This window comes from Urocitellus parryii, chromosome 2, assembly GCF_045843805.1.
Source record: "Urocitellus parryii isolate mUroPar1 chromosome 2, mUroPar1.hap1, whole genome shotgun sequence".
NCBI classification, from domain to species: domain Eukaryota; kingdom Metazoa; phylum Chordata; class Mammalia; order Rodentia; family Sciuridae; genus Urocitellus; species Urocitellus parryii.
The window spans coordinates 126,786,420-126,804,451 of NC_135532.1; positions in this window are offsets into that span (position 1 = coordinate 126,786,420).

An 18,032-nucleotide genomic window follows, 5' to 3' on the forward strand; every position below is an offset into this window, starting at 1 on the left:
CCAGAGCTGCCCACATCAGCCTGAGTGTGACCCAGTCTCACAACTACTACCAGAGACCAAGTCTTGCCCAGGTCCATCCACATGAACTTGTACACAAATTAGGTCCAGGGTAGGTCCGAGTTTGCCTGCCCCAGGCCTGGGAGCCTAAGCCTAACCCACTTTCATCTTGGGACATTGCAGTCATCCCCATGGCCCTTCTCACACAATAGCCCTTAACATTTTGACAACAGGACCTAGAAGCAGCTGCATCTCAGAGCAGGGATCCCAAAGAGAGTGTGAGGCCCACCCTTTCAGCCCCATCTCTGTAATACTTTGCTTCCATCTTCAGCACCTTAACTATTATCTCAAGTTATCTCAGCTATTACCATTACTACCTTTAGATGCAATAGCATATATTGTGGGAAACTAGCAGGGTCTAGAAGCCCAACATCAAGGTGGAGTACAGACAATCTGCACGGGTACTACAAGAATATAGGGAAGAAATTGTAATATCTAATATCCACACGGCAAGAAAGAAAAACACATAGACGACATGAAAAAGCAAGGGAGGAAAGTGCCCCAAACAAACCAGGATAGTATAATAAAAGAACCCATGGAAAGAAAAGTTGATTAAATATCAGAGAAGGAGTTCAGAGGTACATAATTAAAATGATCTGTGAATTAAAGAATGACCTAAATAAGCAAATACAGGCAAAAATTGATCACTCCAACAGAGAGATAAGAGACCAAATATAGGTAGCAAATGATTACTTCAAGAGAGAGTTAGAGACTCTTAAAAAAAATCAGAAATCCTTGAAATGAAGGATACACTAAAACAAATAAAAATCTCCATAGAAAGCATAACCAACAGACTAGATCACTTGGAAGAAAGAACATAAGATAATGAAGACAAAGTATACAATTTGGAAAATAAAGTTGATCACACAGTGAAGAAAGTTAGATACCATGAACAGAAAGAAGATCTAAGAATTATGGGACAGCATCAGAAGACCAAATATAAGAGTTATTGGGATAGAGGAAGGCAAAGAGTTTCAAACAAAAGAAATGCACAATCTCTTCAATGAGATAATATCAGAAAATTTTCTAAGCATAGTGAACAAATTGGAAAACCAAATACAAGAGGCCTACAGGACACCAAGTGTACAAAATTACAACAGATCCACACCTAGGCACATTATAACGAAAATGCATAGCATACAGAATAAGGATAGAATCTTAAAAGCCACAAGAGAGAGGGATCAGATCACATATGGGGGTAGACCAATTCATATCTCAGCAGATTTTTCAACCCAAACCCTGAAAGCCAGAAAATCATGGAAAAACATTCACCAAGCTCTGAAAGAAAATAGATGCCAACCCCCCAAAAAAATCTTACACTGAACAAAACTAAGCTTTAGATTTGATGATGAAATAAAAACCTTCCACAGTAAACAAAAGTTAAAAGAATTTACAACTAGAAAGCCTGCAGCACAGAACATACTCAGGAAAATATTCCATGAAGGGGAAATTAAAAACAATGATAAAAATTAGAAAAGGGAGGTATTAAACTAAAAGAAAACCTCATCAGATGAGAAATCAAGTCACATTAAATACCAAAAATAACAAAAATGGCTGGGAATACAAATCATGTCTCAATAATAACCCTCAATGTTGATGGTCTAAACTCACCAATCAAAATAATAGACTGTCAGATTGGATTTAAAAAAAAAATAGGCTGCCTCCAAGAGACTCATCTCATAGGAAAAGCCATCCACAGACTGAAGGTGAAAGGTTCAGGAAAACCATACTACTTACTTGGACTGCTGAAGCAAGTGGGGTTTCCACCCTCATGTCGAATAAAGTAGACTTCAAACTAAAGTCAATCAAAAAGGATAAAGAATGGCACTACATACTGTTCAAGGGAACCATATACCAACAAGACTTAACAATTATAAATATATATGCCCCAAACAATGGAGCATCTATGTTTATCAAACTCTTCTCAAGTTCAAGAGTCAAATAGACCGCAACACAATTATTTAGAATGATTTTAACACACCTCTTTTACCACCAGATAGATCTTCCAAACAAAAGCTGAACAAAAAGTCTATAGAACTCAATAACACAATCAATAATTTAGACTTAACTGATATAAATAGAATATTCCATCCTTCAATAACCAAATCCACTTTCTTCTCAGCAGCACATGGATCCTTCTCTAAAATACACTATATATTATGCTACAAAGCAAATCTTAGTGAATATAAAAATGTAGAGATACTACCATATTCTATCAGATCATAATGGAATGAAATTAGAAATAAATAATAAAACAATAAACAAAAGCTACCCCAACAACTGGAGACTAAATAATATGCTACTGAATAAACAAAGGGTTACAGAAGACATTAGGAGGAGATTAAAAAAAATTAGAGGTGAATGACAAAACAGATAGAACATATCAAAATATCTGGGACACCATGAAAGCAGTTCTAAGAGAAAAGTTCATTGCATAAAGTTCATTCCTTATAAGAGGAAAAAGACAACAAATAAATAACTTAACATTACATCTCAAAGTTCTAAAAAAAGATAAACAAACCTACACCAAAAGCAGTAGAAGACAGGAAATAATTAAAAATCAGAGCTGAAATCAATGAAATTGAAACAAAATAAACAATTGAAAATATTAACAGAACAAAATGTTGGTTCTTTGAAACAATAAATAAAATTGACAGACCCTTAGCCATGCTAACAAAGAGAAGGAAAGAGAAAACTCAAATTACTAACACACATGATGAAAAAGGAGATATCATTACAGACACTACAGAAATACAGAACATAATCAGATATTGTTTTGAAAACTTGTACTCCCATAAAATAGAAAACACTGAAGGCATCGGCAAATTTCTAGAGTCCTATATTTTGTCTAAATTGAATCAGGATGATATACACAATTTAAACAGATCAATTTCAAGTGACAAATTAGAAGATGCCATCAAAAGTCTACCAACCAAGAAAAGTCCAGGACTGAATGGATACATAGCCGAGTTCTACAAGACCTTTAAAGAAGAACTAATACCAATACTCTTCAATTTATTTCAGGAAATAGAAAAAGAGGGAGTACTTCCAAACTCATTCTATGGGGCCAATATCACTCTGATTCCAGAACCAAGCAAAGACACATCAAAAAAAAAGCTTCAGACCAATATCTCTAATGAACATAGATGCAAAAATTCTCAGTAAAATTCTGACAAATCGAATATAAAAACATATCAAAAAAGATTGTGTACCATGATCAAGTGGGATTCATCCCAGTGAAGCAAAGGTGGTTCAACATACATAATCAATAAATGTAATTCATCATATCAATAGACTTAAAGATAAGAATCATATGATCATCTCAATAGACACAGAAAAAGCATTTGACAAAATATAGCACCCCTTCATGTTCAAAACACTAGAAAAATTAGGGATAACAGGAACATATCTCAACATCATAAAGGCGATCTATGTTAAGCCCCAGGCCAACATCATTTTAAATGGAGAAAAATTAAAAGCATTTCCTCTAAAAACTGGAATAAGAGAGGGATGCCCTATTTCACCATTTCTATTTAACCTACTTCTTGGAACACTGGCCAGAGCAATTAGACAGATGAAAGAAATTAAAGGGATACACATAGGGAAAGAAGAACTCAAATAGGCATTATTTGCTGATGATATGATTCTATACCTAGAAGACCCTAAAAGTTCTACCAGAAAACTTCTAGAAGTAGTAAATGAATTCAGTAAAGTAGCAGAATATAAAATCAACACCCTTAAACCAAATGCATTTCTGTGTACCAGTGACAAATCCTCAGAAAGGGAAGTGAGGAAAACTACCCAATTTACAATAGCCTCAAAAAATTAATAAATAAATAAATAAATAAACAAACAAACATGGGAATCAACAAAAGAGGTGAAAGATATATGTAATGAAAATTACAGAACTCTAAAAAAAGAAGTCAAAGAAGACCTTAGAAGATTGAAAGATCTTCCTTGCTCTTGGATAGGCAGAATTAATATTATCAAAATGACCATACTTCATATACACTATATAGATTTAATGCAACTGTGATCTAATTCCCAATGAAAGAGCAGTCATGAAATTCATCTGGAAAAATAAGAGGCCCAGAATAGGTAAAGCAATCTTTAGCAGGAAGAGTGAAGCAGATGGCATCACTATATCAGATCTTAAACTACAAGAGTAATAGTAACAATGGTAGACCAATGGTAAAGAATAGAGGATACAGAGACGAACCCACAAAATTACAATTTTCTTGTATTAGACAAAGGCACCAAAAACATGCATTGGAGAAAAGATAACCTCTTCAACAAATGATACTGGGAAAACTAGAACTGCCATATGAACAAAATGAAATTAAACTCCTATCTCTCACCATACACAAAACTCAACTGAAAATGGATCAAGGAACTAGGAATACAACCAGAGACCTTGTGTCTAGTAGAATAAAAAGTAGGCCCTAATCTGGATCATGTGCATATAGGTCTCTACTTCCTTAATAAGACTCCTTTGGCACGAGAATTAAAATCAAGAATCACTAAGTAGGAAGGACTCAAACTAAACAGTTTCTTCTCAGCAGAAGAAACAATCTGTGATGTGAATAGAGAGCCTACATCTTGGGAGCAAATTTTTTCCTCTCACACATCAGATAAAGCATTCATCTATCTCTAGGGTATATAAAGAAATCAAAAAGCTAAACACAAAAAATCAAATAACCCAATCAATAAATGGGCCAAAGACCTGAACAGACTCTTCTCAGAAGATGATATACAATCAATCAACAAATATATGAAAAAAATGTTCATCATCACTAGCAATTAGAGAAATTCAAATCAAAAGTACTCTAAGATTTCATCTTACTCTAGTCAGAATGGCAGCTATTATGAAGACAAACAATAATAAGTGTTTGCGAGGATGTGGGGAAAAGGTACACTCATACATTGCTGGTGGGGCTGCAAATTGGTGCAGCCAATATGGAAAGCAGTATGGAGGCTTCTTGGAAAATTGGGAATGGAACCACCATTTGACCCAAATCTCCCTCTCCTTGGTCTATACTCAAAGGACTTAAAAACAGCACATTACAGGGACACAGCCACATCAATGTTTATAGCAGCCCAATTCACATTAGCTAAACTGTGGAGCCAACCTAGATGCACTTCAGTAGATGAATGGATTAAAACATGTGGCTTATATACACAATGGAATATTACTCAGCAATAAAAGAGAATAAAATCATGGCATTTGTGGGTAAATAGGTGGAGTTAGAGAAGATAATGCTAAGTGAAATTAGCCAATCCCAAAAAACCAAATGCTGAATGTTTTCTCTGATATAAGAAGCCTGTTTCATAGTGGGGTAGGAAGGGGGAGCGTGGGAGGAATAGATGAACTCTAGATAGGGCAGAGGTGTGGGAGGGGAAGGGAAGGGTTATGGGGTTAGATATCATAGTAAAATGTGATGGACATTATTATACCAAGTACATGTATGAAGATATGAATTGGTGTGAATATACTTTGTATACAATCAGAGATATGAAAAATTGTGCTCTATATGTGAAATAAGAATTGTAATACATTCCACTGTCTTATATAAATAAATAATAATAATAAAAGAGTTATAGAGAAATTGGGCCTTCAGGTTGATGGCAAACCTAAATAAGTACAGGAACTTGACTGTGATGCAAAACTCACAAAGCAATTTGTTATGATGCATTAATAAACCAACTTTTAGAAAAAAAATTACAGAGAAGCACAGTGATAAAGATAACTAAGTATTTGAAATGAACAATCACCCCCTATTTATTAAAATGTAGTTAAAATATAAGAAAAATAATACAGAAAGGTAAATATTAAGTGAAAAATTGCTCCATAAAATTTATTTATGAACGAAAAGATGTTTCTGATGAGATTTAAAACAAATACACAAAACACTTTACACAGAATAGATTTAAATCCAGAGTGATAGGGAAATAAATACCTATATGTTCCTGTGAAATGTTTATACTTTTCTATACAAAAAAATATGTAATTAGATATATTTCTTGTCTGGGAAAATATATTGGTAGAAACAGAGTATATTTTTTTCTCTAGTCCATATAATAAAAGATCCATAGAAATCTTCAAAAAAAAAAAAAGAACATAGAAAAATGAAAGCACCAAAGAATTTTGGCAAGAAAATCAATGCTGGAATCCAGAGCTGTGGCAGACAGCTGTAATCACAGGCTATTAGAGCTGGAATGGACCTTGGAAATAGTCTTGTCCAAAGCACTCAGTGTTTCTGTTAGGCTTAAAGAGCCGAAGTGATTTTCAAGGTTACACAATTACTAAGTGAAAGGAAGAAAACCAAAATTCTTACTTTTGTCCCAAATCTTTTCTCTGGTCTTACACAGTTTAAAGACTGAATTGTTCCAATTGTTCTGAGAAGTTTATAGGAAAGTGGGAAACATGTAGTATCTCTCACATACCAGGTGCATTATCCAATGAGTCCCTTAGTACTCCAGCACACTTTCCAGTTCAGTAGACTATTCACTAGGTACAGAAGGTGGCCCCAGCCATATTCCAAGCACCAACCTTAAAAGTTTTAAAGTTAGTTTCAAACACATTTTTGTTAGCTACTGATTGTCTAAAACTTTTTTTTTTCTGGTAATACTACTAATCACAGAATATAGTTTTGACAATGCGTTTTCTCAGTAATAGCACACTGAAGATGGTTTTGAAATGTTTTCTCTAGGTCTCTTTTCCATGTCTCATTGTATCTTTATGCAAGTGATAAAGGAAAAAAAAAATAAAGCTACCTCTAAGAACACTTAATTTACCAGAAACTTTCTGCAGTAGAAATGTATCAGATCTGGGCTTTAAGCTTTTCAATTAGTGAAAATGTAACCTATAACGAGTATTAATTTTAGACTTTATTCCCTGTGTTCCCTTGGAACATAGGGAAATTAATTTAAAGCCCTTTCTTAAGTTGAAATTCAATAAAACATGTCAGAAGTGCTTCCTCTGAAAAACTGTTTTAGCCATCATACAAAGAAGTAACAGAACAGGGAGATAATAATAAATGTATTAAATAAATGTAAATGCATGCAAAGTATATTTAAATAAGAATAAATATATTAAAAGAATATATCAACTGGCATATGTTTTTGTTAAAGAACCTAGAAACAAGTACTGCACTACTTTAATTCTAGCCCCTTAAAAGATTTGTTTGTAAAATTCTGAGATTTTATTCATGTAACTTGTAATTTGGTGCGTTTCAGTAAATTTTTAAATATTTTTACATAAGACCATTAATATCTATATATTTTTAAATAGAATTTAAAGAGTAATAGTAATCTGTCCTTAGCATATGCAGAATGTGTAAGAGCTATCTTCATGTTCTCAAATATCCATTCACTATTTTTCTGGCTTTCCTCCCTTCTGAACTATCCAGGACATATGACCTTTGAGCTAGTGACAATACCTTCTATTCTACCTCAAAGCTACACTTAGCCTTGTGACTAAAGTCAGGGCAGTTGAGCCGAACAAAATCAGGTCTACAACTTCTGATTCACCTTTTTAAAAGCAAAGTTATTTGCCCCCACTTTTCCTTCCTGTTCTTGCTCTCTGAAAAACTGAGCACCACAGGAAGGATCTTTTTGACTGCACAGATTTAAAAAAAATATCTTAAGATGGCAGATGTTCTCATGAGTTTAGACCAGTATGGATAGATAGGGAAGTAGATTATAAGAGATTTTAAAGTTTCTTTTTCAAGCAGGAAGGTAAAGATTTTCACATTTAATTTTAGGCATAGACAAATAATTCCATATATATTTTACTTCAGTGGGAAAATGACCTTCATTTTTAAAATGAATAAATCCCCTCTCAAAAAAATACATTGAAGTTATAGATTTGTATAAACATGTGTTTTTTTGTGGATTTATGAGCAATTCTAGGATAAAAGCCAGGGCCACAGATAAGAAAAAAAAAATCTAAGTGCTTGGATGGTGACTCCAAAGCTGAAATGAAAAGTGCTGCTGGAATATTGATTTAAGGGGTAACTTAGTTCAGCAGCTCAACCACTGTCCTTGTTGGACTCCATTTTCCAGCCTATAGGACTGTAAAAAAGACCCAAAGGTTCAAAACGGTGGTTCAATTGGGATCACTGAACCAAATACAGTGAAAAGTATTTTGCAGTTTTCCCTTGTTTCACCTGTGGGAATAGAGCTTCTAAGTCTGGATAATGATGTTGTCACAAGGAGAGCTTCGAATGGCATCAATAAAAATCTGCTAACACTTATTTTTAGAAGGAAAGGGAATGATTTATAAGTTTCTTCTGACTTTTGAGTCATGTCATGAATCACTGTGTATGACAGATCTGTTCTGTTTCACTTCAAGCCTCTTTCTTCCATAATCACTCGCACAGGCCACGCACGGCTCTGGTAGACAGGAATCCATGTCTCTATGTTAAATTTCAGTCAAACATATTTTGTAAAATTTTGCATTCCATGCTACCTAGATGGGACCAGTGACATTATAAATTATGAGAAATTATGAATTTCAAAAGTAGTAGAGATATTTTTTTAATATACTGAAGAATGCTTGATAAAATACATGGAACAAAAACAGTGTAACCAAGACATTGTTAAAAAGAGACACACACATTAAGGACAGTCGGTTTGTCAAAATAGGATAACTATACCACTAGGTTCTACTTTAAAATGAGAAAAAATGAAAGGACTCTATGTTTTCTTTTTAAACTGAGAAACCAGTGCAAGTTTTACAGAATTTTTAAAATAAATAAAAGAATTTAACGCACATAGTTTATATTTAATTCTTAAAGGCATGTAATATTGATACTCTCATTAAAAATGATCACATAACTAATCTGTATAGCACTAAAGATAAAAATGTATCTTTGTCCATATTTGAAATGTTTATTAGCAATTTGAAAAAAAATCATTTTCTCACTTATGGAGGGCTCATTATTGTTAGCAGTTCTGTGAATTGTAAATGTCTCTCTCAACCATTTGTTCTACTGAAATAGATTCTCTATCTCACCCTCAAGAGAGGGCCTGGATGCATATAATTGTTTTTTTCTTTTATGCTGATTATTTGGTTTCTTTCTCTAGATCTATTTTCCACTTAGCATTTGCCATTTTCTGGTTTGGAAAGTAGAGGGAAGGAAGAAAAACAGGTCAGCTCTCTCTAGCATTCCTCTTTCCAGAATATTCATTTTGCAATGCTTTGATTATGCTACATTTGACTATATCTTTTAGTAGAAAATTATTTCCATGACTGAAAGACATACTAATTGGTGGTGAGATCATTCCTTTGTCTTTGTTCTTGTGGGCCCTAGGGAAATAATAATTTTCCACTAAGGCTAACCTTATCATATTAGGCTACAAGAAAAAGGACAGAAGTCAGGATTGCATCCTTAATTTTTTGTTAGCCTCTCCCACTTTTTTATGTTTCTGTGAATGAAATCTATGAGGGATGACTGGATTAAAAATCGACCTGCAAAGATAGAAAGACTGATAAAATTTTCATATATCCACTGTGTTTTTTTTACCTACTTAATATTTTTCTATCTAAACATAGGACATAGGAAAAGTAGAGTTTGTCCTTCCCCAATTCAACCATTGTTATTATCTAATCTGCTCTGTGTCCTGGCAGATTCCCCTTCAGGAACTTTCCATTCAAGCTCCTTTTTTTTTTTTTTCTTTAATAATAGGTTGGCTTTCTTTTTCTTTTTTTTTTCCATTTGTTCTTTTTAAATAGACATTACAGTAGAGTGTCTTTTGACAACAATAAAAGATACAGGGTAAGATTCCAGGGAGGAGGGAGTAGAGGTCGTACCTACCAACTCCGCCCTTCTCAATGTGGCCACCATGTGAGAAACCACCTGCTTCTCTTGCTGTGGTCACATCTTCCACTGAGAAGACCTTGTTCCAATGCTAAAGATGAGACTAGACCTTGTTATAATCCAGGCAGAAGTAACAAAAAAAAGGGATTGATCATCATGCACTTGGATATTTCTGATGCTAATGTTCATTATTCCTTTTTAATTTGCTTAATTTTGACTTGACAGGTCAACCTTGACATCTGGGTCCTTACATTATGCATTATGGTTTAGAGTGTTGGAAAACAGCATTTGTAGAAATACTATAAATTGTTATGTTCAAGGAACATTTTAGAAGAGTCAGATATGGCAATGTATAAAAAATTGTATAGAAATTGTATTTTTAAACTTTTACATCCCAATATTGTATCTCACCCAGTTGCCCAGGCTGGCAGAGTCCTCAGAGTCCTTGTAGTCCTCCTGCCAAGTGACTGGGACTCCTGGCCCAGGACACCATGCCTGGATACAGATGGCATTTTTTTTGAAAGATTTTGAAAGATATGTGAAATGATTCCTAGTCTCAAAATGGAAGAAAATATGACAAATAAATTTACCAATAAATTTTGTCAATGTAGTTGCCAATGTAATTTTAATTACTTAAAAACAACCTTCAAGAGGGAAATTTCCATACATCTTTTAAGAAATAAATTATAAAATAGAAAAAAAAATAACATCTAAAAAGAAAATAGAAAAGACTAAATTTAGTAAGTTTCAAGGCATCATACAAAAATTATTTGATAATTTATTATTAACTTAGTGTCTTTAAAGAATCTGTCACTCTTCTTCAAAAAATGAAACAAAAAAATAAAAATCTTCTGATAATGTTAAGCATGTTTATTCTATAAGCTTTCAATCTGAAAAAAAAATAGTCATAGGATTTTTTTCCTTTATCCTCATTGAATTAAATTTTGTTATTCTTATCCTTACAGATTCCATTTTTAATTCTTTTTTTATTTTTGTAAGTTTTTGTAATTACACATACTAGTGGAATCCAATATGCCATATTCACAAGTGCACATAATTTGGACAATATAATTTCTTAGGATCTTCCCTTTTTTTCCTCTTCTTTCTTCTCCTGACCCACTTGCTCTATTTACTGATTTCCCCTCTACTATCATTAATTTAATTAATGCATTATAATTACATAAATATATATGCAAAGTTCACTGTGGTATATTAGTATTACATATCCCGTCCTTTAATTTTTCTGTTACATAGGGATAGCCAACAAATTGATATTTTTTTTCTGTATAGAGTCTCAAGAATAATTATTATGAAATTTTCATGCATGTAATCCCTGAAGGGGCTCATTTAAAATGCCACTTGCTGGCTCTTTACTGTAAAATTCTGATGTAAGCAATTCTGAAATGTGATTCAGATACCTGCCTTTAAAATCATATTATTTTAGCCATAAACGTATTTCTACAGTTAACAAATCAAATATCTAGGTTATAAAATGAAAGTGGTTCTACAAATTACAAGAGTAGGTAAGGAGCAGATAAATAGGAGATAAGGATGAACAACTGGTCACTGACATTCATTGCATCCAGATAGTAGACTTGGAGATTGGATTTCTGGAATGATATTCTAAGAATGTGGAAGCCATACTACATTCACACAGCCACAGGACACAAAACCTAACTTGTTCTCTTAGTTTCCTGTTTTTTTCATCTGGAGAAGAAGGATTTTTTTTTTTTTTTGTAGTTATAGATGGATAGCATGCCATTATTCTATTTGTTTACTTTTATGTGGTACTGAGGATAAAACCCAGTGCCTCACATGTGGGAGGCAAGCACTCTGCCACTAACTTCTAGCCCTTGCCCCACGGATTGTCATTATTAAATGATTCTAGTTTTATAAATATGTATCCATAATCTGTTCCTAAAATATCCCCTCTTTACTATATTGTTATTAATTTTATTAAAATTTTAACTTATCATTTTTAAAATAGTTGTCAGAAGAGCAATAACACTACCATTAGGTTTTTATAATATCCTTCTTTCCCTGTTTAAGGGACACTTCTATATACATCATTCTGTTTGCTACTAATATATATTTATTTATTAATCACCTAACTGTATATAATAAAATGATTTCCATAAAATGTTTTTCCAGCAGCTAAGTCACAATGAAAAATAACAAGACAAACAAAATCTCTTAGGGATACAGTGGCAGATCAATATGTATTCACTTGCCTTTTTGTTTCAAGTTTATAAAAAGTTTATATATGGTATGCATATATGCAAAGTCATATAATTAAATCTCTTCGATGGAATTTGAAAGTAGTAAGTTATTACTTACAAAGAATTAACAAAGTGAACAGTGAAATTATTTTGGAAAGTGTGCTATACTTCTGTAAATGATTATTTATTTATTTATTGACACCAAGAATTGAACCCATGGGCTTTTAACCAGCCACATCCCTGGTCATTTTTATTTATTTATTTATTTATTTGTTTATTTATTTTGAGACAGGGTCAATGTAGGTTGTTCACCAAGTTGCTGAGACTGGCTTCAAACCTGACATCCTCTGCCTCAGCCACTGAGATTACAGGTATGTACCATCATGCACAGCTTCTATGAACAGGCATGCACCACCATGCACAGCCTCTTCCATCCAATATGAGCAACAGTCTACAGTTTTTGACTGTATAAATTTTTGCACACAGAGAACATCAGAAAGGGCAAAAATCAATCACTTTTATTTTTTAAATCAAGTAGTCACATGATTCCTGAGTTGGTATATGGAAGAAACAAGACCTTGCTGCTTAGGCAGGGGGAGAGTTATCAAAGTCAAGCTAAACAAAAAAGTGTAATAGTTGACATCTCTAAACATAGAGGATAGAGGAAGCAGGGAATGATGGGGAGGGGGTAAATTAAGAAAATAATTGTTGGTGGGTAGAATGTAACTTAATTTGGAAACACAAGTAGAAGTTAAAGACAACTAGGGTATATCCTGCAAAATGAAGGAATTTTTATTTTTAAAAAATGTAAAAGAGAAACAAGAAAACACTTTAAATAATGTTAATATTACAAATCAATGAAAAGGGGAAAGTAAACATTGGATTTCTTATCATTCTTTTTCTCATTATTTCCACTAAAGAGAATATCAAGAACATAATGTGTTCATTAATTGCAGAGACAATATAGGCTTGATGCAAATACTTGCTATGTGTATGGAGAACTTCCCTGCGACTTCAAATTACTACACATCAGTTGTCATAATTCTGTGGGTCAATAATTTATTCATTGCACATCTGGGTAATTTTGTTCCATTTAATTCATTTTAAGGCCATGCATGAGTCTGCATTGAACTTGGAATTCAACATTGGGGTATTCAAGAAGATATCATTCGTACGACTGGCAGTTGATGTTGTCTGTGAGTTTTAATTTTTCTCTAGATTGTCTCTCTTCCTTCTTTAGGATAGATGGTTTTCCAGTGGAAGCTACACACATAGAAACTTTACCCTAAGTAGACACACTGTCACTTCTTCCTATTTTAATTGTCAGAGCATGTTCAACTGAGACATGAGCAAATAGGAAACCAACTCTATCCCTTAATTGAACAGGCAGCATGAAAACATAAGGAGAAATTTGTCAGCTATGTTTAGAGAATATCTAACACCTGACATTTGAAAGTGTTATAGATTTATTATCTCTTTTTCTTCCTACCAAATCTGAAATGATGCAAATACAAAAGTTTTTTTTAAAACTTTGTCTATAATTGCATAATATAAAATTTGGCAGACCCCAAAGTTGGAATCAGTAGATATGCTATTGCCACATGAATTGCCAACTTCAGCTGGCAAATATAAAATAGCATCCAAAGTATGCAGATTTAGTTTGAAACAGGTTACTGTTTATGTGAATCAGAATTTCAGCCACAATTTTAGTAAATGTTTTGCTATTATTTTAATATTTCTTCTTATAAAGTATTCTTTTTACACTATAAAATTTTTATTTCTATAATAATCCATCAGTTCTAGTGCTGCAGAACAAATTCTTAAATAAAATCCATAAGCTTTTGAAATCAGATGAAAAAAATATATACTATTAATAAGTTAATATATACTATATGATATCATATCTTAAAAAATAGATGAAATAAAAATCTACAAAAAAATGCAAAGACTACTAACATACAATAGGCTAGGACTTAGGAGCTATGGGCATCATTTTTTCCACCTTCCTATAAATATTTTACATTTATTCCTCTATGAAATTTATACTAAATAGATACTAAATATGTTTCTAACATATAAATGAATATGGTAACTTCTAACTGAAAGAAAAACTTAAATACGCAATCTGAACAGATAATGTCAGCTATGAAGATATCCCACTTTCAAATTTTCATAAGATTGTCTCATTATGAAAGCTAAGAAAGTCAAACAAATAAGTAGAATCTCATTTTAACAGTGTAAGCCGTAAGAATAAATAAGTAAACATATCAATGATAAATAAGTTCTCTCTTCTTTTTTTTTAGAGAGGAGAGAGAGAGAGAGAGAGAGAGAGAGAGAGAGAGAGAGAGAGATAATTATTTATTTTTCAGTTTTTGGTGGACAAAACATCTTTATTTTTGTGGTGCTGAGGATTGAACCCAGCACCCCGCACATGCCAGGCGAGTGCATTACCACTTGAGCCACATCCTCATCCCTAAGTTCTCTTTTCTTGAATGAGTGAAAGCACTAGTGATAAATGAGTCACCAGGTCAAAACATACACAAGAGAAGATTTAATACAGTGTCCTACACATATTTTCTACTCAGGTGATTTATTGAGATCAGACCAGAAACATGGGTTCACTTTTGAAACAAAAACCAAAGATGAAGCCCTGTACCCGTTAAGACATGGTCTAAGTGAATTCTCCAATGTTATATCAATTACTATATGTACCTGGAAGCAGAAACTAGAGTCTGAATTCACCCTACTATGGAGCCAAAGGTAGAAGTGATGTGTGAGGGAAGAAAGTATTTTGGCTTCCTTCTTGTCCATTATACATAAATAAATCTATTTTCTTAATTTAAAAGGCTCTTGAGGAATAAATAACTTGATAAGCACATCTAAAGCAAATTACACAATAATCAAGGAAAGTAATATCAGGTTTCACTAACATTAGACTTGATCCTGGTTGTGGTAGGGAGTCATTGAAGGTTTTAGAATAAAAGTGACAAGAATCAAAAAGTAGAGTGAAAAATATTGAGTAATGATAAGATATTCTGAATAAATATACATCTTAAGAGTTAAGGAAAAATTGGGTGAAAGTAATAAAGGGTAGATGGAAAAGAAATAATTCATCTGAGAATGATTTATATGGTACAATAAAAAAGAATTCAATAATTCATTGAATTAGAGAAAAGGGGGAAGAGAAGAGTAAAGCTTGTGGAATTTATATGAAATTATCATTAATCAAGAGTCATGACACAGGAGGAAAGTTTTGGTGGGAAGGAAAAGAGTCCCCTTTTGAAAATAATTCATATGTTAAAAAGAAATTAATAATTATATGATCTGTCTTAATAACCTTCCTAACCACAAAATAATATGTTCTTCTAAATAAAATAGTTCTAAAATATTAGATTTTTTATTATTGCAATTGATTTTCATGTTTGTTCTTGGAAAGGTAATTTATTCATAAAACAAAGCCTATTTAATGATGAACTATGCATTTTCATGCACTTACTATTATGTAATTTGCACGATTTCAATTGATTATAAAAAATTATTGAGATCCTGTCTTAATTGTTTATATAAGACTGAACAATAAATTTCTAATTCTAACAGAAGTATTTCTAAACATAATCTAAAATAGGTTGTTTCACAGAATTTGAGAATAAAATAGTAGTTACCAGTGGCCAAGGAGTGTAGCAGGGAGGGAAGGATGGGGAAGGTTTGATCAATAGGTACTAAGTCATATTTTTATAGGAGATATATTGCCCAAGTGGGATGACTGCATAGATAATGAAAATGCACTGTATATTTAAAAATGCTAAAATAAAAGATATAAATTGTTTTCACAAAAAATGGCAAATGCTTAAGATTAAAACATTTAATCTGATTTAAACATTATGCAATATATACATTTATTAAAACTGCTTATGTTACCACATTAATATGTACAGTTTTACAATTTTATGTCTTAGTTAAAATAAATTAAATTTAAAAAGTCTAAAGGAGGGGCTGGGGTTGTAGCTCAGCAATAGAGTGCTCACCTAGCATGTGCAAGGCCCTGGGTTTAATCCTTAGCGCTACATAAAAATAAATAAATAAAGGTATTGTGTCCAACTACAACCAAAAAAATAAATATTTTTTAAAGTCTAAAGGATTATTTGCAGTAGCAGATTTTTAATTTACATCTGTAGAATTTCAAAAACATCTATTTTTAGGTAAGTATTATTTTCAACATTTTTATGTATAATTACTTTTCAAAGATGTACTATAATCCTTGGGAGTATTATGTGACTAATAATACTGCCTGAAATGTTTCGAACTTCATTAGGGTTATTTAAATAAATTCAATATGTAACAGAATCTAAATTAAAAATATTGTTTATCGGATACAATTAGCCTTTTGCTGTCTCTTCAAGATAGAGTTCCATGAAAGGTAGAAGAGAACCAGTGAATTTTTAGCAGACTGTTAACATCTGTTCAATGGTGAAAGTTTAAAAATTAATAATTAAAGAATTGACAAATATTTCTGAAACCTTAGCTAATAATAATTTTGCCAGAATTTTTCTTTTACAAATCTAAAAAAATGTGTTGAGTTGTAAAAGTTATAAAGTAAGATATGAAATAATTGAGACAATTTATATACATAAGACTACTAAATTACTGTTAAAACATTGCCAAAGATTTTTTTCCTTTTTAGGAAGCAAACAATGGACACAGAAATCATTTTGGTGGCTTGAGAAAGAAATGTCTAAGAAAGAAAAACTCTTGTTCTCATAAAACAGCAATGTTCAATTGATACCGCAGACCTAACTTAGTATCAGTTCTACTTCATGTATGTGTCCCTTTTTAATAGCACTATTAGATAGACTACAGGAGACTAATCTCTTCAAATAATCTTTTGCAGGTAACAGCTGCTCTGGCAATCCAAACAGCTGTTGAGAGCGTGAACAATTGTCATCAAGCTGTGGTAATGAGAGTTTACAGCAACGTTCTAGAGAGTTACCAGCTGCATCTTTGGGTATCATAAGATTCTCAAGTTTTCTAATATCTTTTCATCATCAACCATTTTCTTATCATTTGATCTTATTTATAAGATGCCTTCTACTGTGAATTCTTCTGAATTACAAGAGATTTTGAATATTCTGTCACTTAGAATTATAAAGAGGCAGAATGTTCTGTATTATTCTAGTTCCTCCCTTCTCCAAGATAAGACTTCTAAATATTATAATCAACAAGATTGTTGTTTTCAAAGGAAACTGCTGAATAGGAGTTTGTCTCATGACTTACACACACACACACACACACACACACACACACACACCACTCATTCACAAATAGCTTTTTTGTCCCGGACACATTTCTCATAATAGCTCACATATTCATAAGCAAACATTAGACAGTTATACTTTCCTGCAGTTTTCCACCACTATTTTCTTTCACCAGTGTAGGTCTATATGCTTTTGTAAGAATTTACCTACTTTACCCACTTAAGTTGCACTTGTAGTAATTTGGGGACTAAATTTTATTCAAGTTTTCTTAAATTTAATGTTTCTATTTTCTTATTTTTATTATACATGTTTTTTATTCATTTACAGTTTTCCGAATCTCAATACTGGTCTCATATCAATCAGGCATTAATATTATATATATATATATATATATATATATATATATATATATATATATATATATATCCTACACTGTATTAGTGGGGAGCATAAAAGACCATCATACACCATGATTCTCAAAGTGAAAGGCATAAGTAAACTCACAATGTGCTTCAACTACAGTCTCTCTAGGATCCTTTGCTGTTGTCACAGGTAAAGTACATTATAGAAGTAAAATCTGATAGTGAATTCTTCAGATCACTTTCCTCTGCAGTGAAAAGTGTCAAAACCATTTTGTGTCTCTGAAGACATAGGAACCCAGTAATCATCTGTTTCTCACTTTG